Source organism: Vombatus ursinus, unplaced genomic scaffold, assembly GCF_900497805.2.
Source record: "Vombatus ursinus unplaced genomic scaffold, bare-nosed wombat genome assembly UNPS02014821.1, whole genome shotgun sequence".
Classification (NCBI taxonomy): Eukaryota; Metazoa; Chordata; class Mammalia; order Diprotodontia; family Vombatidae; genus Vombatus; species Vombatus ursinus.
Window position 1 is genome coordinate 51277259 of NW_020954599.1, and position 17020 is coordinate 51294278.

Sequence of the window (17020 nt, forward strand, 5' to 3'; positions counted from 1 at the left end):
GCATTTACATGTAGGTAAAACAGAAGGTGTAGTAAAACATGGTTACAAAACAAAAAACTTTTGGTGCCATTTATATAGTATAATTATATATGTAAATATAACCTACATGTGTATATTCCCACATATATTATAGTAGCTGAAGATTATGACAGAAGTTCAGAAGATGGGGGGGAAAGTTGTGTAATTTCTTTGTCAGGCAGCATGGAACATTGGTTTTGGAATCAGAGGACCAAGGTTCAAATCTCATGTCTGACACTTATTCCCTGTGAAATCTTGGTTAAACCACAACCTCTATAGGATTCAGATTCTTCATCTCTAAAATGAAGAGACTGGAGTAGAATCTCGTGGGTTCTAATCTGGGGTCCATGAATTTAACATTTTTTGATAGCTATATTTCAATATAATTGATTCTTTTGTTATATATTTTATTTATGCATTTTAAGCCATTATTTTGAAATAGGCTTCACTAGACTATCAAAGGGATTCATGACACAACAAAAGTTGTGTCTCTTTAGACAGTCTTTAAAGTCCCTCCCAGCTTGAAATTTAGGAGTATATTAATAATATTCTGTAGAAATGATGAGTTGAGTACCTTGAGCAATGAATTTTTCTCCTGATGATAGTGATTAATTTAAAATAAAATAGGGTATCATGCCTCCAATTAATTTAGAGAAAAAAAACTTCATAGAAAAAAACATACCAGAGACTCATTTGAGAGGTGTAACTATTGAGAAAATAAAACAATATAATCTCTTTCATAACTATAACTTTAGGTTTAGGAGGCTTAACAAAATATTAACATCAATACATATTTCTTTATGTGTAAATGGCATTAAATCTAGACTCTGTTATAAAATCTAGGGTTCTGTTATAAAAATGAATATAAACAAATATACTTAATAGGGCTAGAATCAAGCATCAAGACTGGCAGTATATGGGATGTCTCTTGTTTATTGAACCAATAAGTGATTTACTAGGAAAGGCCTAATCATGCTGTCATTTCATTGTTTACAACACCTGAACTAAAATACTGTTTCAGTTGCCATTTTATATATTAAATCAAGAATTTTACTATTGTAAACCAAGACTACATTAGTCTTCCATTCTCCTCCTCTGCTCCTTTTTATCAATCTTGTCCAGTTCTAATATAAAGTTTAATATTAAGTACTAACTTATTAAATGTCTTAAGTATTAGCTCTTTTAGGTGGACAAATACATATAGTAGATGTATGGGCAACACCTTGTTAAGCTAGAATCAACAACCAGAGACAACGAAGGCATTAGAAAAAGAAATAAGCACTAGCCTCCTCTTGCATGGTGTTCAGAGTTTAACAACCAGAAGTTAGCTGGAATGGCTTTGACTGTCCAGTTGTTAATTACTTTTATTATTTATTTATGGCACAGCGTGTATAAAACCACACCAAGATCAAAGATTTGCATCTCTGCCCTGAGGATCTTACAATAAAAAGAAGAAGAAAACACAGACCTGCTGTAAGATCCTTTATTTTAGAGGTTGTGAAACAATCAAAGTTTTTTTTTTAAATGCACCCAAACCTTTCACCACCAAATCAAAATCAAATTGCACCAGCCAAAGAGGGAAAAAGTCTTCTCTCCTTCAGGCACTGCTTTCTTTCATTCTTCCTTGGTATGTGCCAAAAAGAAAAGAAATGCTTGCTGTCATCATATTTTAAACTCCAAACACACCCCCAAACCAAAATCCTCATTAGATGATGTAAACCACCATCCTTGAACAATTAATTGGTCAATTTCCCCTTCTATTTAGTGGCTGATTCTTGAGTGGTTTGGATGGCAGTCAGAGCTACTCTCCTAAAGCAAGCTAGGAAAACTTCAGTGATGCCAGACCACTTGGCTACTCCATCTCCTTCATTGGAAAAGGAAAAAAAAACACAAGCTAGTTATCCCATAGGCCTCTAGTTAAGTGCCTTGGGATCAGGAACATTATCAGTTCTTTGGAATAGTCTGAAAAAGTAGACTCTCAATCTTGGTATAATACTCTCCTCTCCTAAGGCCTACTCAGGCCAAACATTAAGTTTGACAGTCTTGTTAAATTATATATGAGGCCGGGGAAGAACTGGACACTGGCAAAAATGCAAACCTACACAGCAGTGTCTTGTAAAATGTGCTAGGATTTGGCTTGCTCTGGTCTGCAACTAGTGAGAAAGATGGGGCACAGGCAAGTGAAAAGGGGACTAATGTTAACTTTCTAAAAGTTCCATAACCTACTCCTCCCTTCTCTCAGTTCCAGCACCCTGCAGAACAGATTGAACACTTCCTATAGTCCATATATGGGGGCAGTGAATACAGTGACCAAACTGTCTGGTCTCTCAGAGCAACATTCCCCTTCACATGAAGTGGGAAGAGGTTTCAACCATCATTGATATAAGACTTAAAGGCCCCTTAGAGGTCATCTAGTTCACCCCCAACATTTTACAAAATGAGGAAACTGAGGTGTAGAGAGGTTAAATGACTTGCCCAAGGTAACGAGAATAGAATGACAGAGCCAGAAATTTGAACACAAGTCCTCTGGCTCCAAATTCAACATTTTCCCCAAAGCACTATGCTTAGTTTTTTTGGGGGGGAAGCTCTCTTTACATTTCCTGCTCAAGCAGGGAATCCTGCAAACAAGGAGTGGGGTGAGGGTGGAAGTGTGCAAGAGTGCAGCCTACTCGAGGTTTCTCTAAGCATAGCCTTATGCAGGAGAGGCATTCCCGAGTCTAAGTCCTTTCTAAATAGCATGAAACTGCCAGGAAACTTTCATGTAGGTTAACTTTCCACTCCTACTCTCAGAAACAAGGCTTCAGAAACAGCTGCATCAGGGGGGCTGATGCATTTTTGGGGTTGCTGCATCTTTGGGGTTGTATGGATACACAAAGACACACGTGCACAAGGATCTAACTAGCTAATTCAGCCAACCTTTCCTCAAGGCGTCCCCAGCATAGTGCCAGACTCTAGAGGAATGCCTTGGGCTTAACTGCTCCTGAAATTCCCAAAGTAACTTGCAAACTTTCCCTGTAACACACGGAGTCTCAGGTCTAGAGGAGCAATATAAAAGGAAAGAGGGGGTGGAGTAGTACAGAATCGCCTGGCTACATAGATCAGAAGACTCAAATCAATAATACGATTCTCCCATCCCCCCTCACTACTCCCGAACTCTCCCACACATTACCCAGTTATGCTTCTCTCTTTTCCCACTCCCAACCCTTTCCCCCAAGAAGCAGTAGCAAAGAGGGATGGGAGGCAGCAGCAGTAAAGAGAAGAGTCCTGGAAAGGAAAGATGCTACTTTTTCTTCAGAACATGGACTAAGGTGGCTTCCATCCAATCAAATGGGAGAGAGGAAAGAAAGAAAGGATGAGGAAAGAGAGGAGACAGAGAAGAAATGAAAGAGAAGAAAAAGAGGAGAGAGAAGATAAGAGAGAAGAAAAAGAAAGGAAAAAAGGAAGGAAGATGGAAAGAAAGATAGAGAAGGAAAAAACAGAGAAAGGAAGGAAGATGGAAAAAAAGAGGGAAAGACAGAGATGGATATGGATGGAGTTTACAAGCTACAGGACCCCGGGAGGAAAAATGTCCTATCCCTTTCCCCAGTGGTTCATAATTGTGTCTAGCCCGGTCGGCCTGCCCTCCTTCCCACCACTTCCCGGGCAGCTCATCCCCACTGAAAAAAAAGGCAGAAAGTTTGCAAAATTCCAAGGCACCGATTATTGCCGCTGAATAACAGAAACCCCTCACCTTACCTTGCCAAATCCTTAGATCCTGGGACCACTCTAAACTTTTTCCTCTTTTTTTTTTTAAGTTGTGGGGGGAGGAGAGAGACAGAAAGAGAGAGAGAGACAGAGAGAGACAGAGAGAGAGACAGAGAGAGGAGAGACAGAGACAGAGAGACAGAGAGAGAGAAGGAGGGAGGAGAAAGAATGGGGAGGAGGGGGAGAAACCACCCACCCAACAGCAACAGCAGCAGCAGCAGCAGCAACAGCAGCAGCAGCAAGAGCACTCCGGACAAGCTGGCACTTTGGGAGACTGCCTCAGAGCCTAGCAGGTACTCAATAATATATACAGATTAGTCAAAGGAGAGAACACCAACTTCATGACTCAGTGATTCTTCATTAAAAGCTACTGTCTCTCCGGGCCTTCAGAATAAAAGTCCTCCCTCCTCTGAGTGGTTGGAATCCCTTACTCCCAGCTCCCAGCTCCCAGCTCCCAGCTCCCAGCTCCCAGCTTCCAGGCAGGAGAAGAGGCGTTCCTTGTTCCCTCCGCCTCCTCCTCCTCCCCCTCCTCCTCCCCTCTCCCCTTCCCCCCTCCCCAGCCAAGCAACAGTCAGGTTTGTGGAGGGTTTGCCCTGCCCACTTTCTTCCACACTTAACTCTGCATCACCGCACCCCCCCACAAACCTCTCGATCTACAGGACCTCTTTCTGAGGCCACCTGGTCAAACAACGTTTAAATAAGTCTTCCAGAATTGCAAAGATTTTCAAAAAATGTTAGGTTTTGAACTTATCCCATTCGCCCCTGTACAAACAGAGCTCTTGGCTGCATCTCAGTGAATTCTTTTCTTCAGTCCCCCATTCCCTCCTCCCCCTTTTTTTCCAAGGGTCTTTTTCGGTCTGTTTTCATTGCAGCCTGAAAAGAAATCAGTGGTAAACCAGGCAGCAGCTTTCTATTCGGGGGAAAGGAAACTGCTTGCATTTATTCGAATGAATGTAAGCCCTGAAGCAGCAGCAGTTAAATATTTTGCTTTTTGGCGGGGTGGGGGGAAGGTAACCTTTCTTTGGATTATTCTTTCAAGGGTGCGACAAAAATCAACATCTATGGTGTATAATAAAGTTATATCAGAACAAGTAACAAAGAACACAATACGGAAATATGAACTGTTTATTTTTTTAAAGGACAGAGAAAACAAAATACAACTAGGATTTACTGTGTTAATGATGCCATACAATACCTCAATTCAGAACCCCTTAGGGTAAAAAGTGTGTCACAGTCACCTTGCAACGTCTCAGGAATGTATTTTAGAATCCTATTCACTTACTTCTTCAGTCATAAACCATCTGGAGCCTAAGTCACTGGCTTTAGTGAACTCCCTGAGTTTTAGCAGGAAAGAGGTTCCTTTTAATTCATTGTCCCTTCATAGTGTTTCCCCAAAATCAAGTTAACATATAAACCACCCTAACCAGCTGATGGATGGCTGCCACTGCCATTACAATAAAACCACATCAGTAAAAATTTTTAAATTGGCATTGAAATGAATACAAATCAAAGTTGAATAACCAATGGAATATCTAGTTAGTTAGAGAATCTTGCCCACACAGTGGATAATGGCATCTACCAAATGATGCTCTAGGATCACTCACTTGGGAAAGTACTTGGGAAAATAGCATACTGACTAACAGCTATCTAGCCACTCAAAGTGTTGGTATTTGGCAGCAAAGAAATCACATGCATCTCTAGGAGTCAAGGATAGTTGAAAGAGCACTGGCCCTAGGAGTCAGGAGACCTGAGACTGTCAATGTGTGATGTTGGGCAAATTACTTAATCTCTATGGATCTCAGTTTTCTCACGTGTAACATGAATAGTTTGGACCAGCTCTTAGGTTTCTCCCAGCTCTAGTGTTCTATGATTTTGTGATTTACTAATGTAATGAGGGTTTGGTGCTTGCCTAGATCACCTAAGATGGCACCCACTAGGAAAGATGCAGGCCCAAACCTCCATTACATTAACCTACCTTCCTTTAGGAGACACAGAATGAATAAAATAAATGACCTTTTTCCTAAATGGTAATCAGCCTTTTGCAAGATGTTTCAATGATAATCAGTGGCTTAAGTATAGTAATGGAAAATAAGATAAACCCAGTAAATGACATACATTTCTATATGGCACCCCCAAGAATCAAGAAAAATGATAGAAGAATGACAAATTTGGCCATTAACTTATTGAACATTCAAGAGACCCATACAAAACCACTTTCAAAATGATCTTGATAGAAATCAAAGAACTGAACAAATGGAAGGGCTTAGGTTGAGCAAATAAGTTTTTAAAAAAATGTTACTTCCCAAGCTAAATTATAGATTTAATGCAGTACCAATCAAAAACCCAACTGATTATTTTATAGAATCAAATGAAGTTATAACAAATGGGGAAGTGATACATGTGAATACTAAGAAGAACTAAGAAAAAGAAAAGTGCTTTTTCTGCTTCTTAAAGAGGTAGTAGATGATGACCATAATGTGTTACATACTGATAGTTAGGGTCATTATATTGAAAAATTTCACTATTTTTTTGTTTTGTTTAAAGGAATGAGGTTGGGATCATTGAGAAACTATTATCATAAAATATATTAATGAAATATTTAAAAACATTTAGGGTAAATTAGTATTAACAGATCTCAAAATATACAATAATGACTTCCCATGATGGAAAAAATTAGTTTTACCCACTTTTCTTCCAGCCAAGTATCACAGATCTCAGTCCAATCTCCCCACCCACCAGCGAGAGAAATAAGTAAAAGGTAATTTGAAATCAGACAGCTAGGTGGTATAGCAGATAGAGAACTGGGCCTAGAGTCAGGAAGAACTGAGTTAAAATCTAGCCTGAGATACTTACTAGCTGTGTGACTCTGGGCAAGTCATTTAACCCTGTTTGCCTCAATTTCCTCATCCATAAAATGACCTAGGGAAGGAAATGGTAAACCACTCCAGTATCTCTGCCCAGAAAACCCTAAATGGAGTCACAAAGAGTCAGACACGACTAAAATAGGACTTCTTATTGTTCAATCATTTTTCAGTTGTGATGATAACAAAAAATTTTAATTTGGCAATATGAAATTTGTTCATGTTGCCCAAAGTTTGGGTTTTTGCAGGCTACTTAACATGTTATACTCTAGGTCAGAAGTGGTAACACTGGTTTTACAGGTCTTCCGATAGATATACCATGCAATAGTACTTTTAAGAATATCTTAGAGCCCATGTAAAATTGCTTGCCAATAAGGAAATGGCTTACCTATGGCCTCTAAGAATGAAAGCACTCACATGACCATGTGACTTTTAAAGAGTAAATGTTAGTGGTTTTTATTTAGCAGAACTCAGATTCAGGGGTATTCAAAGAACTAACGTCAGTCATTAAAGAAAATTTTCACTCTGTGAAACAACAATCAAGAACACTCATTGGGGAAAATAGTTTAGACATGGAACTTGCCCTCATGAACCTTATAGTATAGCAGGGAGGATAAAATGATAAGAGCATTGGGACTTTGTAACTAATAGATCTGGTGAAAACAATGAACTTGCCTTCTCAGTTTACCTTTTGTTTGGGCTCAACTAATTTGCATCCTGAAGAATAGAGGATCTTGGGAGTGCCTAATTCTACTTTAGATAGTAATCTGTAATTGAGGGTAGTCCTAAAGAAAAGATTTAATCTTAGCTTGGAGGCAATTTGCCTAGATTTTGTTAGCTGAGTATGGTGACTAAAGACTAAAAGACTAAAGGACTAAAGAGCTGTCTTTCATTCATTTCATTCATGTCCAACTCTTCATGATTCCTCTTGAGGTTTTCTTGGCAAAGATACTAGAGTAGTTTGCCATTTCCTCTTCCAGCTAATTTTACAGATGAGGAAACTGAGGCAAACAGGGTTAAGTAACTTGCCCAGTGTCACACAGTTAATAAGTGATGGAGGTCACATTTGAACTCAGATCTTCCTGACTTCAGCCCTGGCAGCCCTCCACTTCATCATCTAACTGACCCAAAGAGCTTGGGCACAGGTTGTAGTCACTCTACCCTAAGAAACTCTAGCTAAAATGGCCTGCAAGTGGTTCAGAAGAGATGAGCCCAAAAGTTTGTCTTAGGAGGAGAGAATAGGAGAGTAGTGAAAACTTTAACACATGATCACAGGCTCATTATGAGCTTTCTAAAAACAGGGGCAGTTTTTGTTTTGTTTTGTTTTTGCCTTTCTCTGTATCTTTAGTACTTAGCACAATTCCTGGCACATAGCAGGTGCTTAATAAATGCTTGCTGACTTAACAGACTGTCAGTCAGATGGGAGCTCAGAGACAATCTAATTCATCCTGTGCCCAAACATCCCTGCTACAACTTCCCTGGCAAAATTGTCATCCTGCTTTTGCTTGAAGCTCTCAAATGACAGCGATCCCACTTCTTATTGAGGCAGTCCATTCCGCTTTTGAATAGCTCTGATTGTCAGGAACTTTTTTGCTTTTTCTGCAGCTTCTACCCATTGACCCTTTCTTGAGACCAAACAGAACAATATAATAATCTCTCTTCCACACCACAGCCTTCCAGATACTTGAAGATTACCATCATGTTCACTTTAATCTTTTCTTTTCCAGGAGGAACTTCTCCAGTTCTTTCACTCAATCCCCATATGGTATGAGCTCAAAGTCTTCCACCATTCTGGTTGCCCTTCTCTGGGCACTCTCCAGATAATCAGTGTCCTTTCTAAAAGGTAGGACCCAGACTTAAATACAATGGTCCAGATATTGTCTAACTGGATATCTATTGTTGTTCAGTTGTTTTGGTTGTGTCTGACCCTTCCTGACCCCATTTGGGGTTTTCTTGGCAAATATACTGGAGTGGTTTGCCATTTCCTTCTCCAACTCATTTTACAGAAGAAGAAACTGGAGCAAACAGGATTAAGTGACTTGTCCAGGGTCACACAACTAATGAGTGTCTGAGGCTGGATCCTGAGTCCAGGCCTTACACTCTTATCCACTGTACCACCTCGGTACCCACAACTGGATATTTATCAAATCTCTATTCCTAGACTCTATACTTATCTTTTGTTGCTGCTCTAACATACTGTTGACCTGTGTAGAGCTTGTGATCCAATAAAACTCTAGCATCTTTTTCAGACAAATTGCTCTATCTATGCCTCCACAATCTTGTACTGGTGAAGACAATTTTTAAACAAAGTATGAAGCTTTACATTAATTCCTCTTTAATTTCATCATTCAGTTTGGCCCAATGTTCCAAATTGTCAAGATCTTTTTAAATCCTGGTTGTCATCCAGCATGTTAGCTATCCCTCACAGCTTTGAATCACCTGCAAATTTGGGAAGCATGCCACCTATCCCTTTTTCCAAGCCATTGATAAAAATGTCAAACAGAACAAGGTTAAGCATGGGTCTTCACAAAAGCATTGTGTATGATATTAATAGAGAGACCTTTAAGGGATTTCCTGTGGACTTCCAATGTCCTGGAGTTTTTGGAGCACAGATTTTGCTGCCCTATCTCTAGCTAAAAGTCCATTACCATTTGAAAATCCCCTCCATCCCCACTCCAAAGCTGGATCCTATACCAATGAACTAATTGTAATGTTTCATATGTAATACAATTATTTTGAAAACATCAGTGTCTAAATTATTTTGCCTCGATATGGGATGCTTTACAAAATTTGGGAGTGGGATCTTATAAAGTAATTAAATAAAGACATTATTTGATTTATTTAATCTTGAGCACTGCTTGTTAAGGGAAGAGAAAAAGGAATAACTTCCAAGTATAATCCATATTTTCAAAGGAAAAACATAAATGTATCCCATCGGTCAGGACACCTCTTTGACTTGTATACAATTTTATTCCAAGTAGGGAGAGAAAAAGAGAGAGAAGGAGGAGACAGAGAGGGAGAGAAGGAAGAAGGGGGGGGGGGAGAGAGAGAGAGAGAGAGAGAGAGGAGAGAAATGGAACTCTTTGTGCTTGTAAATGTTACTGGAGTCTGAGCAGACATAAAACTATGTGCTGGGAAACTTGCAACCTGAACATCTTAAGTAATGGAATGTAAAGAAAGATCATGAACTAGTAAACAAAGGAACAGTATTCCTGACAGTAAACAAGCAAAGAACCTTCAAAACAAGCTCTGGAAGAAAATTAAAAAAAAGAATAGATACTGTGCTCTGATCTGAAATGTCAGTTTCCTACTGAACAGTAAAGGAAATTCTTCCAACATATTCAGTTTGGGAACAGAGTGAAAAACAGAAGTGGGGCCCTTAAGAAATTAATTTTGCTTCAGTAACTCAGATTCTAGCTTTGTATGTATATGTAGGTATATGTTAAGGCAGAGTTGGAGGAAATGAGGTGTGTTATAGAAGTTTTATCAACAATTCTAGGCCAATAGCATTCTTTACCAAACTATTCAGCGAACTATTGATTTTCCCATTTCCTAAATATAGTGCTAACTTAGCCTTAAAATATTCTGTTCTGCCAAAGGTACCCACCCATTCAACCTGAGAGTTAAATCAACTTTCAAAAATGTCTAGCTTCCTCCCAATGGCAGAACTTCCTATTCTGAATCCAGCTTTGTTGAAGCTGATTGAATCAGATGCTGATTCCATAAAAATTCCCTAAGAGGCAGAGTTCAAAACAGGAATTTGTTTTTCTATCTGACTCTCTCTGGGAAAGTGTAGTATACTAAGTTTCCATAACATCAGAGTCCATCTAGTCAACACCCTTATTTTACAGATGAGGAAACCGAGGCCCAGGGAAGTAATATGACTTGCCCATTGTAACATGGTTTCAAGTGTGACAAGTTTTCAGAGTCAAGATAAATGTCTCGTGACTGATTCCATATTCTTCCTACTATCCCACATGCTAAAAAATTGAAATCATACTGTATGATGGTGACTGGCAAATAACATGCTAAAGTACTGAGGCAGGTTTTGAACCCAGGCCTTCTTGACTTCAAGTCCAGTGTCCGCCTATCCATTATTCCAAGCTGTTTCAATATGTTGAATGATTTTGGTAAAATTCAACTGATTACTAAAGGATAATAAACATCTAAAAATCTACTTTTGTTTCAGGGAACTATGATGGCAGGGAAAGAGAAGTAGACAGGGATTCAAAAGACATGAGTTCTAGTTTCTCTGCAATTAACTGTTTGTATGATTTCAAGCAAGTCATCTTACTTCTCAGGGCCTCAGTTTTTTATTTAGAAAGTATGGGTGGTAGATGATCTCCCAGATTTCTTCCAGCTCTAATGCCCTATGACTCTATGACTACAAAATGAATTTCAATGAAATTTGATTTGTAGGTAGAATTTACAGAGATTGAAAATTGCACTAAGTGAGGTTTACAACGAATAGAATCATGAATTTTGAGAGCATTGTGGTATCTGGCCAGAGTCGGCCAAATGAGAAGATTTTTTTTTTTTAAAGAATTAAGTGTTGAATGTAAAGAAAAGACAAAACCATGGAGAGAGAGTACAATTCCCTTCCCCCCACCCCCTCCCAAATCAGGTTCTTGGAAATTACTATCTCACAATACCCCAAAAGGGGTATTCATTAATTTTTTTTTTTTTACAAATTGAATATGTATATGCTTTAGATTCTAAAGCATATACATCGCTGTATTTAGTTCATCAACTATGGATGTTAGTATTCACATATGGGTGGTACAGATGATACAAAAAAAAATTTTTGTGCCATTGTTTCATTCTTTTCTTGCTTATTGTACTAAAGCATACAGCTTTAATAAAATATTTGGCTGTAGAGATGGGCAAACTGGTTAAACTGTAAGTACACATTCTACCTCTACCCACTTATTCCCATTTTAAAGAACAAAACTCAGCAGAATAACATTTTGTAGTTATGGGAGAAATCCATTTCTGATTTGGTTGCCTTATTTGCCGACACTAGCTAACTCCATTTGAGGAAACAGGTAGGACCAGGTAGCTATCATAGGATCTTAGATCTAGAGCTGGAAGGACCTCCAAAGGCCATCCAGCAGCTAGGTGATGCGGTGGATGGAGTTCTGGGCCTGGAGTCAGTTAGACCTGAGTTCAAATCTGGCCTCAGAAACTTATTACCTGTGTGGCCCTAGTCAAGTCACTTGACCTCTGTTTGCCTCAGTTTATCCAACTGTAAAATGGAGATAATAACAACACCTATCTTTCAGGACTATTGTGAGGATCAAATGAGATAATATTTATAAAGTGTTTTGCATAAGGCCTGGTACATGATAGGCACTATATAAATGCTTCTTCCCTTCCATTCCCTTCCACCTATCTAATTAGATTCCCTCATTTTACAGATAAGGAAACTGAGGCCCAAGGAAGCTGTGACTTACTTGAAGTTCAAAAAAGTTTGTAAAGATTAGAGGTAGGATTTGAACCTAGGTTCTCAGATTCCTAACACTGGTTCAAGAATCTTTCCACTGTACCAATGATGTGAAAATACTAGTAACAGGGAGGGACCAAGAATTCGCATAAAAAATAGTCTCCTTGTGGTAGGGCCCTTTATAACCTGACCCTGCTTTACCTTTCCAGGCTTCATAGACCTTATACCTCATAATGAACCCTGTATCTAGTGACATTGGCCTACTTGCTGTTCCTAAAACAAAATACTCTAGCTCCCAAATCTTTGGCATATTTGCTGGCTGTCCCTCATACTTGAAATGCTCTCACTCCTCATTTCTGCCTCCTGGGTTCTTTCAAGTCCCAGCTAAAATCCAATCCTTTACAGAAAGCCTTTGCCAATTCTCCTTAATTATGCCTTCCCTATACTTATTATTTCACATTTATTCTGTATATAGCTTAACAGTTAACACAGTTGTTTACATGTTGTCTTCTCCATTAGGTTGTGAACTTATTGAAAACAGGGACTGCCTTTTTACCTTTCATTATATCACCAGTTCTTAGCACGGTGCCTGGCACAGAGTAGGCATTTAATAAATGTTGACTGGCTGGCACCTGAAACAATTCTGAATGACACTACTATTCTTAACTATCTACCTCACCTCTTTCTTCACTCTCTCTCCCTTCCTTCCTTCCCCTTTAAGCCTTTCAATGATACCCATTGGCATTGCTTAGCCACTGGGGTGCCAACAACAGAATTATATTCTGTTGCCTAAATAGTAACTAGCAAAAGAAAGGCTCCAATTGAGTAGATATAATATCCTACTGCAATTTGAGAGGAAAATCTGGGAGGTATGTTGATTGGCAAAGATCATTTTGTCAATAATTTTACGTATCAGAACAGTTTTTGAACCTATTTTATTGTTTAACTGCAGTCTTACAATTTTGCATTAATTAGCCTATTCTGAATTTATATAACTCGCTCTCATCACTTTTCTAAGTGCCAAGGGCCTTCAAAATAAGAAGAAAACATGATCCCTGGCCTAAAAAAGGCTTCTAATCTAAATGAGGAGACAAAGTAAACTGTTCATAACAGGTGTCTTACAGTTGTTTATTCACTCAGACTGTTTATGAGCTATTACTCATAATTTCCTTGTGAATCAACATGGCACATCTGGAAGAACAAAACCTCCCACTAACAAATGAATTCCTAGAGTGTAGGTGCCACATAATACTGCAGTTAATTCGTGTAGGCATCCTATAGGGCTTTACAAAAAACACCAGAAGCACTGAGAGGTAGTGACTTGTTAATGTCGAAAGAGTCATTGTCAGGGTAAAGACTAGAACTTTGGAATTTATGATTCCATTTTAGCACTTTTTTGCAACTAGATCATGACATTTGTATTTATTTGTTCATTAATGCAATGCATTGGCCGATTGTGACTTCAGAGGATTGATGGTGAAACTTCCTCCCACCTTTTAATGATGAACGAAAGGTACTCAGTTTGTCAGCCAACACCATTTTGTTGGTTTGTTTTGTTTAATTGTACATACTTCTTAGCTGTAGAGTTACATCTTTATGCTACTCATCTGAATTTCCTCAGAAGATTCTATTCGAGTGTCGAGAGGGAGAAAGGAGAGGAAGTTGATCATCAATAAATCACTACAAATACTTTATCCCCAGAAATTTCTTCTTAATGTAAATTCTTTCTTGGTAGCATATGTATTACTTTCTATTCAAACTTGGGCAAGTCATGACTTTTCTGGGCCTTGGTTCTCTTCTCTGTAAGACAAGTTCTCTGAGTTTCCTTATAGCTTTGAATCTATACTACTATGGTGTACCTTCTCAATTACAAAAAAATTTCCAGTGCAATTTCAATTTTTTGATGGTGAGTAGATAGGATTTTTGTTACCAAAAATTTATGTATAATAAAAATATTTGCTATCCCAAGTAATAGCCAATGATTTCAAATCATATTCATTTCAGAAAATTCTAATATCACAAAAAGATATGCCCAACTTCTACTAAATCACTGTTCATCCTTGATGCATGACACCTTGGAAAAGAAATTTATTTCTGTTTTCTAAGCCTCATTTATTCTATTTCTCTATGTGGAGAGAATAATTTTAAGAAGCAGTTTAATACAAAGAACTTAATAACATTCTTTTAATTCTTTTAATCAACCATTCTTGTAACTAGATCTTCAATATTGAAATATCTAGAGGTTCAATGACTTGCCCTAAGTCAGGGGGAGGAGGGGTGGGGGGGGGCCTCAAGGTCAGTGACAGAATAGTGATTAGAATCCTGAACCCTTGACTTCAAATCATCAGGCTGTATAAACTCTTTGGGGAATTTAGGTCCTTGTAAAGATGCTTTGTCTTTTTCCCCTTTTAATTGGAAATAATTACTAGTGGTTATTTTACAATCTCAAATAAAAATAGTTGTTTTTGAAGCCTTTGGTAATCAGGCTATTTTAAAATTAATTAAATTTTAATTTATGGAATAAAATAAGCATTTCCATAACATATTATAATAGCAAAGATGATTGCACGTGAAACTGCAAATCTATTGTGTACCATTCACTATTCCATTTAAATATATAATAAAGTTATGTAAATTTCTTTTTTTTCCTTTTTTTTTTCTTCCCTCTCCCACCCCCCTCCTAGAGATGGCTACCATTAATCACTGGTACATAAAAGGGTAACAGAGAAGTATCTCAGCAGCCTCTGTGCTTAGGTGGTTTTCCTCAACTTGGGTTTCTTTTTCTTTCTTTTATATACCATTTGGCAATTATCCAATTGTCCAATTATATTATATATTACCCAATTATATCAATTATATATTATCCAATCATATCAGGAAGTAAGATAACTATTTCAGCTTCAGACAGTGTCTTTCAATTGTTAGAGATATATAATGAGAGCAAAAACTGTGCTAATATTTTGAAAGGGGTAGGGACTGGACCTGTGATGTCATAGATAAAGAAGGACTCCCAGCTGAGGACATTCTGGCTACCATTGTAATTGGACACCTTCTCTGTAACTTAAAATCTTAGCTCCAGTTGTCTAGAGAGCTGAGGGGATAAATGATTTGTCCAGGGTAACATAGTCACTAGGCAATAGAAATGGGACTTGAACCAGGTGAGATCTTTCTGATCCTAAGGCCCACTTTCTTACTATTATTTCACCTTGCCTCTTTCTGAGATGAAGTCACATTTTTGAAAAACAATTTTGAAATGAAGTTTTGAATTTAAGCAAAATCTATATATCAACAAACTATCATACATAGGATCACAAAATTTTGAGCCTAAAAGAACCTCTCACTAATTTCTTCTAAAAATTCAGGTTTTGACATGTTTGCCATATAGGTTTATTCTGGTGCCTGAGTGTCCTTCCCATCCCCTACCTCCAGCCCTTCTATGCACTTCATCCCTCAAGTATTTACTAACTGCATGAAGATCATCCTAGCAGATCTTCCAAGTTTTCTTAGAAGACTGGGACAGACACTGCATTAGCAGCTGCTTAAATAGCAGTCCCAAGAGGATTTCAGCTGCCAATATACTAGATGTGTATTTTGAGTAGGAATTTTTTTAAAACTTTAAATCACCAACTTATATCCCGTGATATAAAGCAATGGTGCTTTAAATCTTTGTGCCTAGATTCATTCACTTTTGTGGCTTCCACTTAGTTTAAATTTTTCCTTTCTATATTTATGCTGTGTGCTTTTTTCTAATATCTCTCTGCTCAAGCATTGGGTTGACTGGGACTTCTCTGTGTCTCAGTTTTCTTGTGTGATAGACTGTCTTAGATGAAATCTAATGTTTGTTCCAGAAGTAAATCTATGATCTTATGATGGGGGGTGGGTGAGTAATTCAACTCCTACCCAGGGTAGCTTTTACGCCCCCCCCCCCCCCCCACCCGGCCATCCCTTGGTTCTATAAATTAAGCAAAGAGGAAGCAGTGTTTACAATAGTAATTCTCAATCATAGCTTTCTGGTGTGACTAATTTTCTCAGAGGACTTTCTGAAATTCCCCTTCATCACAAGCGAAAAAAAAGTGCCTCAATCTCAAAGCACAATTAATTTACTTTAATATTAATGAAATATACACTATATTTAGTGCTTTGGAGAATGGAGAGTAGGAAGGTTAATTTACAGGTAGCAATAGCTTTCCCATACAATGTGTTTCCTTTAATTTTTCCCTAATAATCTCTAACATGTTCAGATCCATTCTAAGGAATATTTTTAAATTTCTCCCTCCTCTCCCTTTCCCCCCTCTTTCTTTCCTTCCTCTCTTCTTTCTGTCCTTTCTTCTCCCCCTTTCTATCATTCCTTCCTTCCTCCCTCCCTCCCTCTTTCCTTTCCTTTCCTTCCTCCCTCTCTCCTTTCTCTCCTTCCTTTCTTCCCTTAGCACCTAACACAATGCTCTGCACACAGTAGGTACTTAATATGTTTTTGATTGTCTTTAGATCTTTTCAGGTCCAATTGTTAAAACAAACATTTATTGTACCTAAAAGGTACTTACTACATATTTTCAATTTCTGATGTGTTTATCAAGATACTACTCATTGTTTCAAACCTAAAGTCAGCAGAAAAAAGACAAGTTCACTCACATTTTTCACTCAGTGTGAAAAACTCAAGATGCCATTTCCCTTGTATTTTTGGTGAAAGCAAGCAAAGCAAAAATTCTTTACTATTTTTCTTTGCTCATTTTTTTCTCTCAGCTTTCCTAAAATCCCTAACGTGCTTCTATTCTGAAATACTCCAGCACTGACTTCCTTATTTGGTTGCTGGAACTGTTCTTTGTCTTGTTCAAACATTCTGCTAAAGTTGCAGCCTCTCCCCTCTGCCCTCCTCCCCCCTTTTTCTTCCTACACTCTCTCTTCTTCTCCACACACACACACACACACACACACACACACACACACACACACACAC

The 17020-nt window shown here is 38.2% G+C and overlaps 1 protein-coding gene across 3 annotated transcripts in view; it reads right to left on the reverse strand.

Moving 5' to 3' along the window:
* The window catches only part of PALLD (palladin, cytoskeletal associated protein), a 520996-nt gene that overhangs the window by 116739 nt on the left and 387237 nt on the right, over window positions 1–17020 (reverse strand). Inside the window, exon 1 of one of the 3 annotated variants that reach the window (XM_027837584.1) lies at window positions 3959–4035. The exons of 1 other annotated variant lie outside the window; for it this stretch is intronic. The gene's annotated coding sequence lies outside the window, so the exon portion shown is untranslated. Of the gene's footprint in view, window positions 1–3753; window positions 3853–3958; window positions 4036–17020 lie in introns of those variants that run through there. One more of the 3 variants, XM_027837583.1, reaches the window with a different exon arrangement.